The following is a 20,122-nucleotide window of genomic DNA, read 5'->3' as shown; positions in this document are numbered from 1 at the left end:
CAATAAGATCCAGCATGTCTGAATGTAGGGATCTTAATTTTGGTAAGTCTGATCCACTCAGTCTTGATCCACTTACTTCTTCCCAATACAAGATGCGACGCAGCCCAAACTAATATTTCAGACACTCCTTTGTTTGGCTCATACTCTATCCCCTATATTCAATGCTGCCTTAGATGTACAGATTCTTAGTTCCATGTCTGAGGTGAAGTTGACAATGAGCCTCCACCTTCTCAGATGGGGCAGTTTTATCCTGGTCCCAGAGCAGCAGCTTAAATTTAAAAAACAAATCAAAAAACCCTTGTAGAAACAGTCCAGGTCCTGCAAATAAATCTGCTTCAATTCTGTCACCAGGTGAAGGAAAACCCTCCTGTTCCTAATAAAACAACTTGTCGATACACACTGTCTGGGGTAACTGGCAGGAAGGACTAGTTGCTGTGCAATTCTTTATTTGGGCAGCAAGGAGTTATGGGCATTTTGGCAAGTGACACTAAAAACTATGTTTAAATTTCCCACATTTTGTAAATTGAAAGAAAGGGTCACGTTGATAATTTCATTAAGAAATGGTTCACTTTTACTTTCTGTATTGCTTTAACAACCTTCAAAGAGACTCACTGGAGATTCAGGATTTCCTTTCAGAGTATATAAACTCCTTTTCAGCTCCTGGTAAATTATATGGTAAGCGAAAAACATAACCTTAAGTAAATGCATACAGTCAGGGCCAGAAATATTGGAACAGGGATAACTATTTTGGCAGTTGGCCTCTGTACACCACCACATTGAGGTTGAAAGGAAACACACCCAGATGGGAGCGAAGTCAGGACTTTCAGCTGTAATTCAAGGGGTTTGACAAAAGTGGGGCACTAACCATTCAGGAAGGACAGCCAGTGGCATACACACACACCCACCGTTGGTGGCTCATAAGTAATGGAACAAACCAACATCATTTCAAACTGAAGGATCGCCTTTAATACCTGGATGAAAATCCTTTGCAGTCAATGACTGCCTGAAGTCTGGAACCCATGGACATGACCAGATGCTGAGTTTCCTCCCTCGAGATGCTTTGCCAGGCCTTTACTGCAGCTGCCTGCAGCTGCTGCTTGTTTGTGGGTCTTTCTGCCTTCAGTCTTGTCTTCAGTAAGTGACAAGCATGCTCTACTGGGCTGAGATCCGGTGACTGACTTGGCCATTGAAGAACATCCCACTTCTTTGCCTTGAGAAACTCTTGGGTAGCTTTTGCTGTATGTTTTGGGTCATTATCCATCTGCCATATGAAGCGGCGTCCTATCAGTTTGGCAGCATTCGGCTGAATCTGAGCAGAAAGTATAGCCCGATACACTTCAGAATTCATCCTGCTGCTTTTATCAGCAGTCAGGTCATCAATAAACACCAGTGACCCGGTTCGATTGGCAGCCATACATGCCCATGCCATAATACTGCCTCCACCATGTTTGACAGATGATGTGGTATGCTTTTGATCATGAGCCGTTCCTTTCCTTCTCCATACTTTTTTCTTCCCATCATTCTAGTACAAGTTAATCTTGGTTTCATCAGTCCAAAGAATCTTATTCCGGAACTGGGCAGGCTTTTTTAGGTGTTTGCTGGCAAAGGCTAATCTGGCCATTCGGTTCTTGAGCGTTACCAGTGGTTTGCACCTTGTTGTGAAGCCTCTGTATTTATATTCATAAAACCATCTCTTGACTGTAGATGTTGACAATGTCTTACCTCTGCAAGAGCGTTCTTGACCTGGCTAGATGTTGTGAAAGGGTTCCTCTTCACCCTGAGCAGAATTCTGCGGTCATCCCCTTTAGTTGTCTACCGTGGTCTTCCAGGCCTTTTGCTGTTGCTGAGCTTGCCAGTTAATTCCTTCTTTTTCAGGATGTTCCAAACTGTTGTATTGGCCACTCCCAATGTTTTTGCTATCTCTCTGATGGGTTTATTTTGTTTCCTCAGCCTAATGATGGCCTCCTTCACTCACATGGACACTTCATGTCTGGACCTCATGTTGGGAGTTCCAGTGAACAGCTACCAAATGCAAATGTAACCCTCAGAACCACCTCCAGGCCTTTTATCTGCTTGATTGGTCATGGGGGTACCCAGGAAACAGGCCACACCTGGCCATGCAGCTGCTTGTCAGCCATTCATTCCATTACTTATGAGCCACCAACAATGTGTGTGTGTGTGTGTGTGTGTGTGTGTGTGTATATATATATATATATATATATATATATATGTATGCCACTAGCTGTCCTTCCTGAATGGTTAGTGCCCCACTTTTGTCAAACCCCTTGAATTACAGCTGAAAGTCCTGACTTCGCTCCCATCTGGGTGTGTTTCCTTTCAACTTCAATGTGGTGGTGTACAGAGTTATGCAAGGATAACTGGTGCCAAAACAGTTATCCTTGTTCCAATATTTCTGGCCCTGACTGTATAATTGGAGCAAAAAAATACTTTTGGTAGCATTTTTGCATTTCTGGAAGACGAAAGAAATTACCATACAAATCCTGGTATCCTTGGCAAATGCATTGGAACAACCCATCTACCCAAGTCTCCAAGAGCTGGAGAATATCTTTGCAGAAAAGTAGGTAACTGCATGGCTTTGGAGAATACAGAGATCTGTTTCATTTTGGGTAGTCATGAAGAAATGCAAAGTTAAGAAACTTTTAATCATCAAACAGTTTATTTTGCCTAAGTTTCTGCTATTCTTTGTCCAAACTTGGTTTTACATAAGTTTGCAGTGTTCTGCAAATTAAAGTGCTGCCTTCTAAAAGAAACAGCATCTCCTTCTCCTGAAAAGAAACAATAAAAAGCCTTAGTGCATTCGTTGAACCTCCTGTTCAGGCTCCACATGCTGATAATGTAACAAGGTTATTTAGATACAGCTCCTTGGCAGGGCTCTAAAATTTAGACCTGAAGCAGGATTTCCCCACAGCCCAGGGGTGGGAACTTCCAAATGTTACTGGACTCATCAGCCCCTTCCAGCATGGCCAAGATGATGGGGGTCAATATCTGGAGGGCCTCAGATTCCCTACCCCTGGGCTAATCCAGGGGATGGGGGAGCCTGGGCTGTACTTATGGGGTAAGTGCACATTTAATTAACATAACACTTCTTCTTTGCAAACAAAATGTTGCATGCATTCACTTTAGACAAAGCCTGAATACTGATCAGAAGTGGGCCACTTCGGACATATTTATCCATTCTCCAAAGCAAAGTGGATCTTCCCGGAAGCAGTCCAAAGTAAAGAGGACTGGTCCCAGGACTTTGGACCTGCTTTGTAGCTTCGTAGGGTATCAGGGCAGTTGCCAAACCCTCAATGTGCACTTTCACAGCAGTCTCTGCTCATGGAGGCAACACAAACATGGACTGCTCTGATAGCACATGTAGTGAGTTGGTTAATAAACTAAAGAAGTGGACTTCACAGAGTTCTTGTATCCTGGTAGCAGACCTGTGTCATTTGACTTAACCAGCAGTTTCATGGTTAAGTAAGCAGGCCTTTTACACCAGGCCATTATTGGTTCCAAGCAAGTACAGCTCCATATGTCAACAATCAGAAATTGCTAAGCCTTGCCCCATTACCTCATGGAGTGAAAGAGATAACTGGTGTGCTGCCTTGATTCTCACAGCTGGAATGTTGGGGCCTCTCTCTTTTAAGAGAGGCAAATAGTTTCCCAGGCTGGAATGCTTTGAGCAGGAGAAGCCCCCCTTCTCCTGAATTTGTGTGTGCTGGCCTGTTAGCTCAAGAGGGGAAAGAGGAGGTGCCTGTCAGCTCATGAGCTAGAGGTGAGCATCCAGCAGAAAAGCTTATAAGATCCAATCCACAGGCTTTGCACTTTGGTCTCACTTTAAGAGATTTGGGCAATGTGTGTGCAGGCCAGCTTAGAGGAACTTGTGGCCTTAGGTATAGCTTCTCCAGATAGACACTCCAGCTGTGACAGTTTCATTGGCTGAGGAGAGGTGTGAACTTTCTTCTGCATCTATTTTCTATCAAATAGTCATCTTTTTGCACAAGTGACTTTGTTTCATCTTGGTAATCAAAAGAATCTGCTTTGACCTGACAGAATCAGAACCCTAGATCAATACAGCATGTTTGGGGGCAGAGGTCATGCGGTTCAGGGTCCCAAGATGGAATGATGGAGGAGGGATCCGCAAACATTCAAATTAGGGTCTGCAGGTCATGTGATGGTTTCTGATTAGACCTGCAATCCCTAGGGCTGCTGGGGGTTAGAAATGGTGGATCCTCCACTTAAGAAAATATAAAATCTAACTCTTCTCAGAAGCATTTTACCGGTGGACTACAAAGAGAAATTCGCAAGTCTTTTAAATTAACAAAGCAGGAGATAATTTTAGATGCTGCTCTAAATAAGTCAATGGAAGCCAAATTGGGAAGCTTTACAAGAATCCTCGTCCTCCAGTGTGCAGTCCCACTGTGGAATGACTAACTTCGGTATTCTTTAAATCACACAAAAAGCAAAAGTAGCTGTGTTGACTATAAGGAAAATCCCAAACCCCCATATTAGTTTTATATTATAAAACCCATATCCCCTTTATTAGGCCAATCAAAAGATCATAAAAATGTGCAAGTTTTTGAGACCTCCAGATCTCTTAATCAGACAAGATATTCTAACAAGCAGGTTAGGGAGGGGAATATGGGAAGGGGGGAATCTGACTAGATGGTCAAGTCAGTGTCTAAATGTACAGGGTCTCAAGATGGAATGGGGACTTTTTCTTTTTTACCAGTAGACCATTAGCTGTTCTATAACAGGACCCTACATTGGAGGAAGATGAAGCAATCTGGGGATCCAAAAACACATTTTTTGTAATCTTTTGATTAGCCTAATAAAGTTAATACACTAACATGTGTTTTGGATTTTAAAAAAAATTATTTTAAATTTTTTTTGGCCACCTTTCAGGGCAGAAGCCCTTCCAAGGCAGCTCACAGCAATAAAATATATAAAAACAGTTATAAAAGCCAACAATAAAACCAACAGCAGCAGCAGCAACAGCAGTCATGTCAAGAAAAGGCTGTGGTAAAATAATACATTTTCAAGGCCTTCTTAAAAGCCTTCAACAATGGAGCATAGCGGACCTCCAATTGCAACTTGTTACAAAGGTGTGGGGCCACTGTAGAGGAGGCCCTCTCAGGTGTGGTCGCCTACCTTGCTCTCATGGGTGGGCAAATGACAAGGGCCTCTCTTTCTGATCTTAAAGTGCAGGCAGGCTGATATGGGTGAAGGCAGTCCTTCAAGTAACTTGGTCCCAAACCGTTTAAGGCTTTAAAGGTCAAAACCAGCACTTTAAATTGGGTTCAGAAACACTGGTACCCAGTGCAGCTGGTGCAGTATAGGCATTATGTGATCAAATTGCCTCGCCCTCAACAACAGGCGGCCACGTTCTGCACCAGCTGAAATTTCCAAACCGTCTTCAAAGAGAGCTCCATGTGCAGCACATTACAATAGTTCAGCCTGGACATGACTAGTGCATAGATAACTGAGGCAAGGTCCATCCTCTCCAGATAGGGCCGCAGCTGGCATACCAGCCTAAGCTGGTAAAATGCACTCCTGGACACGGCAGCCACCTGGGCTTCCCCAGTTAGCTCAGAGCCCAGGAGGACTCCCAGACTGCACAGTCGGTCTTTTAGGGGGAATGCAACCCCGTCTAAGACCAGTTGTAAACCTCCATCCGAAGTAGGTGGTTTCCCAAGTACCTCCATCTTATCTGGATTAAGTTTCAGCTTGTTCACCCTCATCCATCCCAAAACAGCCTCCAGACACTGATTCAGGAGTTCCACAGCCTCCCTGGGATGTGCAGATGGAAACGAGGGAGAAGTGAGTATCATCCACATTGTGATGACATTTCAGCCCAAACCTCCTGATGATTTCCCCTAGGTTTCATGTAGATATTAAAAAGCATGGAGGACAAGGTAGAACCTTGCAGCACCCCATAGGCTAATGGCCATGGGGTGGGACAGAAGTTCCCCAGCATCACTTTCTGAGAGCGCTCCTCCAGAAAGAACCAGAACCACTTTAAAACTGCCTCCCAAGCCCAATCCAGATAAAAGATCCAGAAGGATCGTCAATGGTATCAAAAGCCACTGAGAGGTCCAGAAGAGCCAACAAGGTTGCACTCCCCCCATCCATTCCCTGGTGTAAGTCATCAACCGGGGCGATCAAGGCTGTTTCTGTCCCATAACCAGGCCTGAAACCTGATTAGAACAGATCTAGGTGATCAGTTTCATCCAAAACGGCTTGGAGTTGTGAGGCCACCACATTCTGCAGGACCTTGCCCAAGAATGGCAGTTTTGAAACTGTAGGATCTAAATTTGGTTTCTCAGCAAGGGCCCCACCACCAGCAGCTTCTTTCAAAGCTACAGGGACCTTACCATCCCTCAAGGAGGCATTTACTACCTTGGAGGTCCAGATATCAAGCCCACCTCTGGCAGATTTCACAAGCCAGGATAGACAAGGGTCTAAAGGGCAAGTAGCAGGCCTCAATCCTCCAAGCAGTTTGTCCACATCCTCAGGTTGCAAAAGCCAAAAGGTATCCATAACATAACTAGATGGTGCACCAGCCCCATCCATATCAGACTCAAATGTCAAAACAATGGCATCCAAAACAGCACAAATAGGAATGATTTTATCTGCAAAGTGTCTGGCAAATTGTTCACAGCAGGCCTTTGAGGGTTCAAGTTGTTGTGTTCCAAGACTTACACCCAAGACTTACACCTTAACCACACAAAAGAGTGCCACTGGACAACACTGAGCAGATGCAATGGTGGCGGAGAAGCAGGACTTTTGCTGCCATCACTGCCACCGAATAAGATCACAAGTGAATTCTTACCTGTGTTTGATCGTATTTGTTCTGAGCCTTCTGCCACTTGTGCTTTAATTGTTGACACAGTCGTTCATTGCCCTCAGCTCCTCAGAATACCAAGGAGCTGAATTTTACTTATGGTCAACACATCTACCTTTGCTTTTTATCATATATTGACAATCTTGGTGGCACGAGATAGGATTATAGCAGGGGTTGGGAAATCCAGGCCCATGGCCAAATCTGGCTCTTTTGGCCCTCCAGAGTTGCCCAGATGGTCCCATTCCCCTAACCACAAATCGTTTGGTGGCTTTCTGGCTTTTTCAGTTCTCCCCTCCCATTTTTCCTCCTTTTTCCTAAACGTTGAAATGCCTACGGCTTAGTTACTGGCAGTTAAGGGCTTTAAGCTAAAATATGCTGGTATTTAACCCTACCCCTTTTCCTTTGGTCACACTCACCACTGGAATGCAGCTCCAAGAGCTTCTCCAAAACTGAATTTGGCCCCAGGCCAAAAGCTATTCCCCACCCTGGATTTTAGGACAGTCCTAAGCCTGTCATAGGCTGTCGTGAGTGAATCTTTCTAGCCAGGGACCCTTGCCCCTAGTGAGCAAGTCAGCAGCACTGTTGATTGTGTGTGTGTGTGTGTGTGTGTGTGAGTGTGTGTGGCGGGGGGACACTATTCACACAGCAAAATGTCTGGGACATTGTTCTTGAGTATAGCAGCTAAGAGTTGTTTCTATTGTGATCAGGTGGCCATATAAATGCTAATGACATTTCTAAAAATGCTGCCAACAGCTCCTTCTCTAGCTGGACATCATTTTACTAAGTTGATGTACCAGGTGGCCCAAAAGTAGGTATACAGTTGTTTAGAATGTTGATGGGAGGGGGAGAGAATGTGTGAGTAGAAGATGTGTGGGTGGAGTCAGAATGACAGTTCGGATGAGTGAGTGACAGGGTGTGACAGTTAAATCAGTTAAGTGTAGAGAGTGAGGGGAGTGAAGCCCTTAAGTAGGTATACAGTTGTTTAGTTGTTTAGTTATTTTTTTTTACTGATATTGTGAATGATGGCAGCAAACTTGAGTCACGAACAAAGAAAGTGGATTCTAAAGCAGTACTGGAAGACTGAAAATGCCGAGTGGGTGCGCACAGCGTGGCAAAAAGCATCTGACACTCCTCCACCAACACGTCTGACAATGTACTGTCTTCGAGATAAATTTGAAGCAACAGGTGCTAATGCACTGAAATCTGGGTGTCCTAGGACATCTATTACAGAGGAAAATGAGATGAGAGTCGCTCTGACATTTGTGAACAGTCCGAAAAAGTCCACACGATGTGTGTCTAAGCAGCTATCCATACCTAGAATGTTCTTGCAACGCTTAATGTGTAAATTGAAATTGAAGCCGTACCGTCCAAGACTGTTACATGGTCTTCTGGAGGACAACCCAGACCGTCAGTTGCAATTCTGTGAGATGATGCGTAACCAAATCTCTAATGAACCAGACCTTCTTGATAAGATCATCTGGTCAGATGAGGCTTCTTTCAAGTTGTCAGGCCACATGAACAGGCATAACTGTGTGTATTGGGCAGATGAAAATCCTCATTTGACTATCACATCTCAACTGAACCAGCCAGGTGTCACAGTGTGGGGTGCACTGTCCAGCGAAGGTGTTGTAGGACATGTTGTAGGAATGTTGCAATGTTGATGGAATACATTTCGAGCACTTACAAGATTAAACAGTGTTAAACAAATGTAAATGTAATAATGTGATAAAATGCAAATAAACTATACTGTATACCTACTTTTGGGCCACTCTGTATAATACTCTTGAAGCATATGCTACTGGAGCTCTTTTGTGTATGAGACATGGCTTTTTGGGAGGCATCTACTTGCACTATTAATTCTTTCTTCATAGTAACTTAGATTTGTTCGCAGGCTGATGACAACCCACATATTTTAGGAGGTTCAGATTGCAATTCCAACCCTATTCTGTGGTGTGATGTCTGCCAATCTTAATATGAATCATGAAAAATAGGTCACCATCCTAGGATAATTTCCAATCCTGGGAGAATGCTGCTTCATGAAATTGGTCTGGTCTAATGCCTCTCCATTTTAGGATATGGCTAAAGCTTACTTGCTCCACCTCAATTTGCATTTTTGTTGGCATTCCGCTTTAGGTTATTCTCCTGCACCTTGTCAGTAAGGCTCTTAGATTTTTGTTGGTCTCTAGAACTTGCATTTACTTGAATATCATAACATTGATCTCCAGATCCTCTAGCATTTCATGAACCTTTCTTTGGAAGATCTCTGGTGAGAACGATATCCCAAAAGTTGATCTTTTGAAGATCCATCTTCTTAACTGTTAAAAGGGTGGTGGTGGTACTGTTTTCATCCTGTTTGATTTCCGGCCTGCTACTGATGTCATCAAGCAAAGGTAAGCTGTAATGTTCTTGCCTTATTGCTCTGTTCTTGGAGATCTATATATACCCATACAGCCCTAGTGGTTTTCTTTTCTACTACAAGCATTGAGCTGACCTACTCTGCAAGTTCTTCAACCTTCTCAGTTCTGCCTTGCTGTGCCATGTGCTGAAAATCCTTTTTTGGCCCTGTCATTGATTCAGAATCAGATAAGATACTTATTGAAAGATCATGTCATATTTGTTCCACTAGAGCCCACAGAAAGGCTGGTTCATGCAACCACTTCTGTATTGGATCCTTGCCCCTCTTGGCTTATAAAAACTGGCAGGGAAGGAACAGCTGGCTGGGCTAGGGAAGTACCTCTTTGTGAGGGGGAGTGGTCCCGGGCTGCCTGAAAGAGCCAGTGGTGAGACCACTCCTAAAGAAATCCTCCCTGGACTTGGAAAATCTTAATAATTTTAGGCCAGTGGCAAATGTTCCTTTCCTGGGCAAGGTTCTTGTGCAGGTGGCTGCTAACCAGCTCCAGACACTCTTGGATGAGACTGATTACCTAGATCCATTTCAGTCGGGGTTCAGGCCACGTTTTGTCATGAAAAACAGCCTTGGTCACCTATGTCGGGAGAGAGACGGGGAGTGTGACCTTCTTGATTCTCCTTTATATCTCTGAGGCTTTCGATACCATCCACCATGGTATCCTTCTGGGGTGATTGTCCGAGTTGGGAGTGGGAGGCACTGCATTGAAGTGGTTTCGCTCCTACTTGGATGGTTGGTTCCAGAAGGTGGTACTTGGGGGATACTGCTTGGCCCCGTGGATTCTCCAGTATGGGATTCCGCAGGGGTTGGTTTTGTCCCCCATGTTATTCAACATCTACATGAAACTTTTGAGTATGGTCATCTGGAGTTTTGGAGTGCATTGTCATCAGTATGCTGATGACACGCAGCTTTATTTCTCCTTTTCATCTTCTTCAGGTGAGGCTGTGGATGGGCGGTGTGTGGCTGTGACAATGGACTGGATGAGGACTAATAAACTGAAACTCAATCCAGGCAAGACTGAGATGCTGTTAGTGGATGGTTCTCCTGACCAGATGGAGGGTGCTCAACCTGTTCTGGATGGGGTTGCACTCCCCTGCAGGAGCAGGTTCGTAGCTTGTGGGTCCACTGAGGCTCAAGTAACCTCAGTGGCATGGAGTGCCTTCTACCAACTTTGCTTGGTGGCCCAGCTACACCCCTATCTGGACAGGGATAACCTGGCTTCAGTTGTCTATGCTCTGGTAACTTCCAAATTAGATTACTGCAACGTGCTCTACGTGAGGCTACCTTTGAAGACGGTTCGGAAGCTGCAGCTTGTGCAAAATGTGGCAGAATGATAACAGGGACCAGAAGGTCTGAACATATAAGACTGATTCTGGCACACCTGCACTGGCTGTCTCTATGCTTCCAAGCCTAATTCAAAGTGCTGGTTTTGATCTATAAAGCCCTACAAGGCTCGGGACCACAGTACCTGATGGAACGCCTCTCCCGGCATGAACCGACCCATACTCTACACTCTGCATCTAAGGTCCTCCTCTGGGAGCCTCCTCCAAGGGAGGCTCAGAGGGCGGGAGAGGGCCTTTTTGGTTGTGGCTCCCCATTTATGGAATAAACTCCCTGCCGAGGCCCACCTGGCACCAACATTGTCATCTTTTCGGTGCCAGGTTTCAAATAGGGACAACAAAAACTGCAGTACCTGTTGCAGTGAGCAATTAACTGGGTCTTCCTTATTCGCATTCATAAAGTGAGAGAACTTCACCCATTTAAGGGCATGTTTAGTGGCTGGCTTCTGAGCCGCCTCAAAGATTACATGAAGCAGTTCTGTGAACTGCAGTGCACCTACCGACTTCGAAGTCTCCATGCTGTTAAGTGCAGTGTTTGGAGATTGGGATGTCAAATCCGTCGGTCTCGCTGGGTCAGGAGGTCAGGCTTCAGTGGGAGCCAGTGGTTCTGGTGTCATGCCCTGCTGAGTAGTGGGGCAAACCACCCCTGTCTCAGCCACCAAGGGGTGATGAGTATGCAGGCTGTGTTGTCTCTGAGTATCTTTGATAGCACCCGGGTCAACAGTGGAAATGGTAGGAAAAGGAAGTAGAACCCTTCAGTCCATTGCAGGAGGAAGACATCCCCCAAGGAGGCTAGACCTACAACCGCTCTGCTGCAATAATTCCTGCACACCATATATTCCTCCGTTGCGAACAGGTCTACCAGAGGCACTCCCCATTGTCTGAACAGGTTGTGAACAACTTCAGGATGGAGTTTGTGTGATACCCAAAAAGATCGACTTAACTGGTCTGCTTAAACTTTGTCAACTCTGGCAAAGTGAACTGCTATTAGGGAAATTTCCCTTGCAATGCACCATGGGAAAATGTCCAGAATCAATCTCACCAGCGGGGCTGACCTTGTTCCCCCTTGTTTGTTCAAATAACAAACAATGGTTGTGTTGTCTGACGCCACTTGTACAATCCAGCCCTGGACTTCCAGTTCAAAAGCCCTCGGTGCTTTCTGTACCGCAAGCATCTCAAGGAAGTTTATATGTCTGCCCTTTTCCAATCCTGTCCAGAGGCCCTGTACTCTGAGAGATCCACAGTGAGCTCCCCACCCCTGTAGAGATGTGTCCATTGTTATCACTTTCGAGGGGGATGGATGGTAGAACAGCACTCCTTGAAGGTGAGGTGGGGAACATCAGATGACATCTTATCTCTTCAGGGAACATCAGACGAGTGTGTTGTGCATCCCCTGTGGGGTCGAAGACTCCAATGAACCAGAGTTGGAGCGTCCTCATTCAAAGGCGGGCAAACGGAATTACCGCAGTCGTAGCCGCCATCAATCCTAAAGCCTCTGTACCGTAAAAGTGGTGACAGTTTTGGAGTGAAGAACTTGGTTCACTAAGGCAACTAGCGTGACTGCTCGATCCCGTGGGAGGAAAGCATGACCTTAATGAGAATGCAGAAGCACACCTATAACTGGATGACTTGGGTTGGTTTCATGCAAGGTTTTTGGATATTCACATAGAGCCTGAGGGCCTCCAGAAGATCCCGGGTAAGTGACACTGAGCGAAGGAGGATGTTGCGATGGTGCCACTAGCAACCAATCATCAATGTAAGGAAAGAGAGTGACTCCCTGAAGTCATAGGTAAGCGCAAACCACTGCCGTGCACTTCGCAAAAACACTCGGGGCTGTCGAGAGGCCGAAAGGAAGAACACAGAAGTAGTATGGCTATGTGCCAACAGCAAAGTGAAGATAACATTGACTTGACCATTTGATCGCTATATGAAAATACGCATCTTTGAGATTGATGGAGGCAAACCAGTCCCCCCCTCTGCAACAGTGGCAGGATGGCAGCCAATGTCATCATACAGAATTTCCTGGGTGTGTTAAAGAAATGTACATCACATAGATCCAAGATTGGGCATAGCCCTCCATCCCTCTTTGGGATGATAAAGTATCAGGAATAGAAGCCTTGCAGGAGTTGATGAGTCAGTACAAGTTTGATTGCACCCTACTCCAACAGTGCAGTGGTGGAACGGACTACTCCCCCCCCGCCACCCCCCGAAATCCTCCCTGGACGGACCCTACCTGCTGCCGGCCGGTCTGGGTCCGTCCACTGCTGCCATCTGTCCACTGCCCCGGACTGCGGCCGCAAATGGCGTCCAGCATAAGGGACGCCATTTGCATCCCTGCTCTTTTCGTATCACTGAAAAGAGCAGGGACGCAAATGGTGTCCCCTACACCGGACGCCATTTGCGGCTGCAGCCCAGCAGCGGACAGAAGTCCAGCTGCGGACGGGCCCGGCTGGTGGCTCTGCGGACTCGCTGCGGAGTGGAGCTGGCCAGGCAGGATTCCAGGGGGAGGGACGGATCACCTCCCCCCACCCCACGGACGCCCGGACCAGAACGGTGAGTGGGTTTCGTACACCCCTAGAAGCAACCTCCACTTCTAGAACATCCTATGGTGATGTTGACCAAAGGGGGGGAGGGTGTCGAACTCGATCTTGTATCCCCTGCTGACTATTGATAGCACCCATGAATCTGACATAATTTGCATCCACGCTTGAAGAAAATGGGAGAGACGAGTTCCAAAAATTTGGAAAGGCATTTGCTGGCAAGGGATCATTCTTTGTAAGTCAAAGATGACTCTTTCCCCAGGTCAGACTTGTGGTGAGCAGATTAGAACCTGGACAGCAGATATTGCCTCCTCAATGCAGACGACGGCTGCTGCTGCTGTTGCCTTTGGTAGCGTTCACCCTGCTGTCTTTGTTGGTGAAAGCCTGGATGTCTAAACCAACAGCGAGGCTTGAACTGGGCTGGGGGTTGGGCAAGTCCCATTTTCTTAGCTGTAGTTTTTGCCTTTTGGACAGAGTCCACGGTATCATCTGTAGTCGCACTGAACAAACCTGCACCATCAAAAGGGAGGTCTTCAATTCTGGACCTAGCTTCCTGAGACAATCCAACCGACTTCAAGCAGACATGCCTCCTGAGCATGACTGCCCCAATCATTGCTTTTGTCCCACAATCTGTCTGATGACGGGCGGTGTTTATCCATTGTCTTGCCACTCAGTTGCTTCTGCCTGGAACACCCTGGCCAGTTCCCTCTGATCTTCGGGTGGTCACAAAGCGATCCCACTTTTTCCCAGAGGAGTATTTGATACCATGCCATCGTCACCTGATAGTTAGCAACCCAAAGACTCAATGTTGCAGATGAATGTCTGTGGCCCATGAGATCCAGTCTCCATCCTTCCTTATCTCCCGCAGTGGAGTGAGTCTTGTGAGAACAGCTCTGTGTCGATTTGACAATTATAGAGTTCGGGCATGGGTGAGTAAACAGGAAGTCAGTGTCTTTTTTCAACACTGCTCTCTAGTGCTTCGAAGTAGGAGTCATGGACACTGGTGCCTTCCAATACTGTTTGACGGTTTGTAGAAGCGTTGGAAAGAAAGGAATGGCCACTGGCATCTCTACGCTGACCACGTCAAACACAGGGTCTTTCAGCCTTTTGACAGGCTGTTGAGTTTCTATGTCCAGAGATTGTGCCATTCTGCTCAGAGATGTGCCCCAAAACCCAAATTGGGTGCTGAGATCCTACTGTGACGAGATCAATAGGGCGACTGAAGAGTAGGAGGCTGAATCAGATTGGTAGTCATCCATAATGCAGTGAGGGGACCGGTGGACGAGACGGAAGGTCTTCCTTGTGCACTATCGGAGATGCTGAAGGAAATACTGGAGGAAATACTGGAGGCTGTGGAGCCATCGGTGGCAAAGGTGGTGGCATTGAGGGAGCTCGATCAAGCTCAGGTTCTCCCCGTTGATGAGATACGTCCTCCGATGGGGGAACGCAACAAGTGGCCATCAGAATGGGTCTTGAATGACGCAAGTCCAGATCCATATAGTCGAAAAATGATGGCACTGATCCCAGTCATCCCAATAGTAGGTAGGACGAGGATGAAGAGACCACTCCCATCTCCCTTCCCAATCTGATATTGGTGAAAGTGAATGATGTTGCGGATGAGGTACATAAAGAGGATCCATCCTACGGTCTCGAGCATAGTAACTCGAAGACCTGGATTCGGGGGACTCTCGATGTTGAGGTAAGTATGCTGGTGATTGATGAGGCTGCACCTGTTCCCTGTCAGGAGGAGTTGAAGCCCTTATCTTTCCCTCAGGTGTCAAAACAATCTGTACTGTGTCGATCCTCAGTATCGACAACTGCAGCACCCCAGGTCTCGGTACTGAAGTCTCAGACCTCTTCTGTATTGGTGAATTTAGCAGAGGTGGTGGTGGCGGAAGATCCTTCAGACGTTCTGCCTGTGATTTTTTCTCAATTTTCCTCCTGTTCTTTTTCTCTGGGTCAGGGGTCTTAGGCATCCAAGCCTTTTTTTAGAACTTTTGAGCTGCAGACAGGGTCAACGACTTCCCTGGAGTAAGAGGCTGCTCTGTCCTGCCCATCGCTAGAGCTGGCATGGAAGGAAAGGAGGGGGTTTGGACTCTCTCCCTCTCTTCAGTTCGGGGCACTCGCCAGTCTTTTGAAGAGGTAAGCGCCTGTGCCATTGGAGCTTTAGGTGCCTCAATAGCAAGCAACGCCCTCTTCCAAAGCTCTGTGTGAAGTCTCTCTGCTCGGTTTCTGTGAGCCTGCTTTGAGAAACTCTTCCACATGCCCCTCTTCTAAGCAGAAGAGGCACAGGAAGTGCTTGTCCGAGGGTGGTAATTTACTCCCACACTGGGAACACTTATGAAAGGGCGCCTTCAAGGCCATACACCCTGAGGTGATGAAAGATCGCTCTCTCTCGAAAACAAAAGCTAGTGTCTAAGAAAAACAAAACAAGATAAATAAGCTCAAAGAATGAAAGAATGATAGGGAAAAGAGACACAGATAGAATAAAAGCTCAGCGGAATACTTTCCAAACACAGTCCTAACATGAAGTTCCCAACAAGGCACCACAGTGGGCAGTTGAAGAAGAACTGAGGGAATAGGCGGGAACCCCTCTGGACATGTGCAATGGGATGGGGGGGAGGGTTCCTACCAAAACTTTCTCAGCTTTTCAAGTTTCCAGAATTGAGGCTTCAGAGGCCATGAAGAAGAACCACTGTTGTAAAGCTTTCTTCCACAATACTGCCTTTAAGTGGCCTGAACTATTATGCTTTGTTTTGTAAAATTCAAAAAATGACAACAGGTTTCTACAATACAGGCTTCCCCAAGGCAAAATAGGAAAGGAGAATGTCTATCCATGAGGGGCAATTTGCTGCTGCATTGCAAACATTTTCGAAAAGGGGCCTTAAATGGCCATACGCACCCGTTGGTGATCTAAGATCACAATGAAAAATAGAAAAACTAACTTTTTTTTTTTGGTAGAAAGATGATAGACAAAAAGAAGAGAAGATGAACAAACTATGCTAACTCAGCTAACAAGAAAAAAAAATCTCCTGAGACACTGAAGTTCCCGATGAGGCATCCTTTCAGCAAGGAGAGCTGAGGAGATGAGTGGGAACCTGCTGGAACATGTGTAGCAGCTATGGAAGTTTCCTGAATAGAGGCTCCATGCAGGCGCAGAGCCAATATGTGTGATGCACAGAGACCATGAAGAAGAACCATGGGTTCTCAAGGTGGCTTGTTCGAGAAAATAAGCCACACTGAATGGTTAACAAGCCACCTTGGCTGCGATCAACAATAACCCACAGTTCAACAAACAACCGACAGTTCAAAACAACCCACTGAGTGTGGGTTAGCATGTTGTGTGAACAGCCCCACTGTCATGTTCCATCAAGTAATATACCCTCTTTACATTTTTATGGGTTTCAATGACTTTGTGTTTTTTTGTGCATCTTGAGGACCCACTCATTTGTGCATGTCATTTCTGTTTTCAGGGGAATTAGCTATGGCCGCTCCAGGGACGGCATAGCTGACTGGCCTGTATCAGACCCATCTGAGGGAATGGTGCAGCTCTGAATCGGCAGATCCAAAGCTGGCTCCTCCCAGCCCTGCCCCCAGGGCACTTCATTTTGGGGCTTTCCACTGGCTATTGCAAGAACTGCTGTGGTAGCATGCTAACTCACCTGATAGTGCTCCTCTTCACCAGCAAAGGCTGGCAGAGAGTCATCACTGCACCATCCTAACACGTTCCTTCGTCCTCTCCCTTCGCAATCAACACACTTCAAGATACCAGGCTTCAGGCTCACTACTTTATTAGTTAACGACCAGGTTCCTTACAAATGCAAATTCTAGGAAACTCTCAGGCTACAAAGAAAACAGCTACTCCACACAATTACGACTACCAATAGAGGAGCCAAAATGGAAGTTAGAGAAGTTGGCGGCAGTTTGAACAAGAACTTCCTGGCCAGACTAGCTTAAGGGGCACGTCCCTTCCTTACAGTTACTCCTGCCTAGGCTATCATGCATAGCCAACCTGGAGAAGCGTCTCGAGTTCTGCCTCTAACCTTTCCCGCTTTGCTCTACGACAGACGCTAGCATCTCTCAAGTCACGCCCTTCACTCTCCTCCTCCCCCGAGACCTGGGTTCTCATGAAGGAGGAGAGGAGGGCCCTTCAGGTCAAGCCATCTGTGTGCCAAGGTCTTGAGAAGAATGCCTTGCCATATCTGAGCTCACTAGGGAGGGAGCCTCCCCTGGTTCTGGCTGTTCCCATTCTAAGTCTGAGCTGCTAACTATCTCCACACGCTCAGATTCATTCCTGACACTAACCCTCTCCAGCCATTAACGTAAGATTCCACTCTAAACCCACAGGCTTCAATCCAAGAGTTATTCCAATTGATCAAAACTGGTAAACATGGCATAAGACAGAATTATTAAGCACTAATATTCCAGAAGGAACAAAATAATACATATCCTGTGAAATATTTGAAATTATGAAACATTTGCATCAGGAAAAATATTCCAATCTAAATATCTCTCTCTTACAGAGAGCACTGCTACAAATTTAAAAAGTAAACTACATTAGTTATTTCTTGGATTCAAAGAATATCTGTGTTAAAATGAATGTTTTACCTCCAATGCCATTTCTATTTGAAAATGTAATGATACCAATTCTATTAGTGACGTTGAAGGAATTGCAAAATATGGATTCTGCTCCCCCCCCGCCAATTTTTTATTGTGAGTTTTAACAAAACAAAAACATAACACACACAAAAAGGACAGCAACAACAAATACAACATATTCTAAAATCCTGTTTAAAATATTACAATATTCGAGAAAGGAAGGGGAAAAAAAAGGAGGGGGGGAATAGGTTACACATACACTTCAGTACAGTTCAGTAAAATTCAGTTTGTTTGTTTATTTATTTTTGTTTACAGGATGTATACTATACCTAACAAGATACCCTAGTGGTAAACAATAAAAAGAAAAAGTAAAAGAATCAAGATACAGAATTAACATATTTAGAATCAGATTATGACTGCGGCTGGTCAATCAGGGAAGGCATGTTTAAATAAAAATGTCTTCAGCTGAAAACAAAACAATGTCAGTGCCTGCCTGACATGAATAGGCAGGGAGTTCCACTGAAATGGAACCAATACACTGAAGGCTCTACTCCCAAGTGGACTCCAAATGGACTAAAAGTGCAGGAGGACCTCATCTGATGACCTCAGTGACCGGGCAGGCTGGTAAGGGAATCACCCAGAACAATCATCCTGGGTTCCTCCAACACTACACTTGAGACCACCTCCACCAGCTCAGTCAGGGTGGCTGCTAAGCAGCCGGGTGGTAGTTCACCAACAGCATCTCCAATCTGTCTCTATGGCCCAACATCAGGTGCAACCCCTCAAGGCCTGCCCCAAGATGGAGTGTTTTCCTGGTGAGAGAGATGGACATTCTATAGACCACAGCAGCTCCTCCCCCCGCCCTGGCCTCTAGTTTATGTTGGTGCTGCACCGAGTACCTGGGTGGGCAGAGTTGTGTCAGATCAACCCCAACCAGCTCACCCCCTCAAGTCTCATGCCAGATTGGCCCTCTCATCCATGATTAAATCATGAATGAATGCAATTTTATTGTGGACCAGCCTCATGTTTAATAGCAGCAACACAAGACAAGAGGGCTCAGTAAATGAGCTATCAGGTACATGAGAGCTAGTGGAGGAGGTAGAAGGAGAACGGTGTATAAACATCTGTAACTTATTCTACTCTGATGACCCACTCCCCGCCTCCTGCCATATCTCTTTCTGCCCAAATTACTGGAATAGAGGCACCACCTCCATGGTTCCCCAGATCAGAATTATCCAAGTACATCCTTACCACACCAAAACTTTACACACACTCCCAAAACCCACTCACCCAACACAGTCATACGCTCAAAGCCTCACACTCTCTCCATTCACCCAGCCAGTCACTTGCAATGTCATCCCTACAGAAGTCAAGTTTGTAATGGAAGATTACATTTCCCAAATGTTTTGTCATATCCGTTTTTGAAAGTGATCACTTAGTGCTAAATGTGACTGTATCACATAGTATGCATTTGAACAAAAATGCTCTAGGACACCATTGAATTGTTTACTATGGCATTATAAAGAAAAATATAGAAATCTTATATCTACTTCAAAACCCAGACCATTTCAGCAGAACTGGAGGTATGGGATACATTGAAAAAGTACTTCATTGTACCATCTCTTTAGCAATATTCTTTATTTGTACTTTTTTTTTTCAATTAGTTGGTTCAGTTAGTTCCTCTGGATTATGTTCTACCATTACAAGATCCAAAAATATAGTATCAAATGGGAATTGTATAATTTATGTCCAAATTAGTACCAAAATGGAGAGAAATATACTGTTACATTATTTTGAGTTAAGGAGTTTCAGATCATAGAACCTTAGATCTGGGAATATGAAAGTAGAAATGACTCTTTCTGAGGTAATGACACAAAGTATAGGAAGAAAACGAAGAAAATAAAAGAACTATGGTCCAACATTTATCAGCTTTTATGAGTACAGAATATAATGCTTTAGAGCCAAGTGAGAAAGAATGCTGGGATTTTGCTATTTCAGAAGCCATTTGGAAGAGTATTCACAAAAGGTCCAGCTGCATATCTTGTGAAATATATAAAGTCACTACAAGATCTTAATCTGCTGGTATTTGACAATGTATCATCCAGAAAAGATATACAGGCAAAGAGATGATAATTTCTGGAAATGTTCCAAACAAAAGACAGATTTTACACATATTTGAAGCAACTGTTGATAGAATTGGTTTTGGTAACTAGTAGTTATATTGGCTATAATGTTTAATGTCCACCATTATGTTTTTTTTTTTTTTTTTTGCGAAGAGAAAACTCCCTGGAAAAGACCCTGATGCTGGGAAAGACTGAAGGCAAAAGGAGAAGGGGACGACAGAGGATGAGATGGCTAGATAGCATCACGGATGCAATGAATATGAACT

General features: G+C 45.3%; 1 protein-coding gene across 1 annotated transcript in view; it reads right to left on the bottom strand.

Annotated features, from left to right (window-relative positions):
- Positions 1-20,122, bottom strand: part of PSD (pleckstrin and Sec7 domain containing) — a 214,467-nt gene that overhangs the window by 15,021 nt on the left and 179,324 nt on the right. The gene's annotated exons all lie outside the window — the stretch shown is intronic.

This window comes from Heloderma suspectum, chromosome 3, assembly GCF_057233095.1.
Source record: "Heloderma suspectum isolate Gila_16-S chromosome 3, 16-S_ref, whole genome shotgun sequence".
Lineage (NCBI taxonomy): Eukaryota > Metazoa > Chordata > Lepidosauria > Squamata > Helodermatidae > Heloderma > Heloderma suspectum.
The sequence above is the reverse complement of the archived record's forward strand: the minus strand, read 5'-3'. Positions and strand labels throughout refer to the sequence as shown.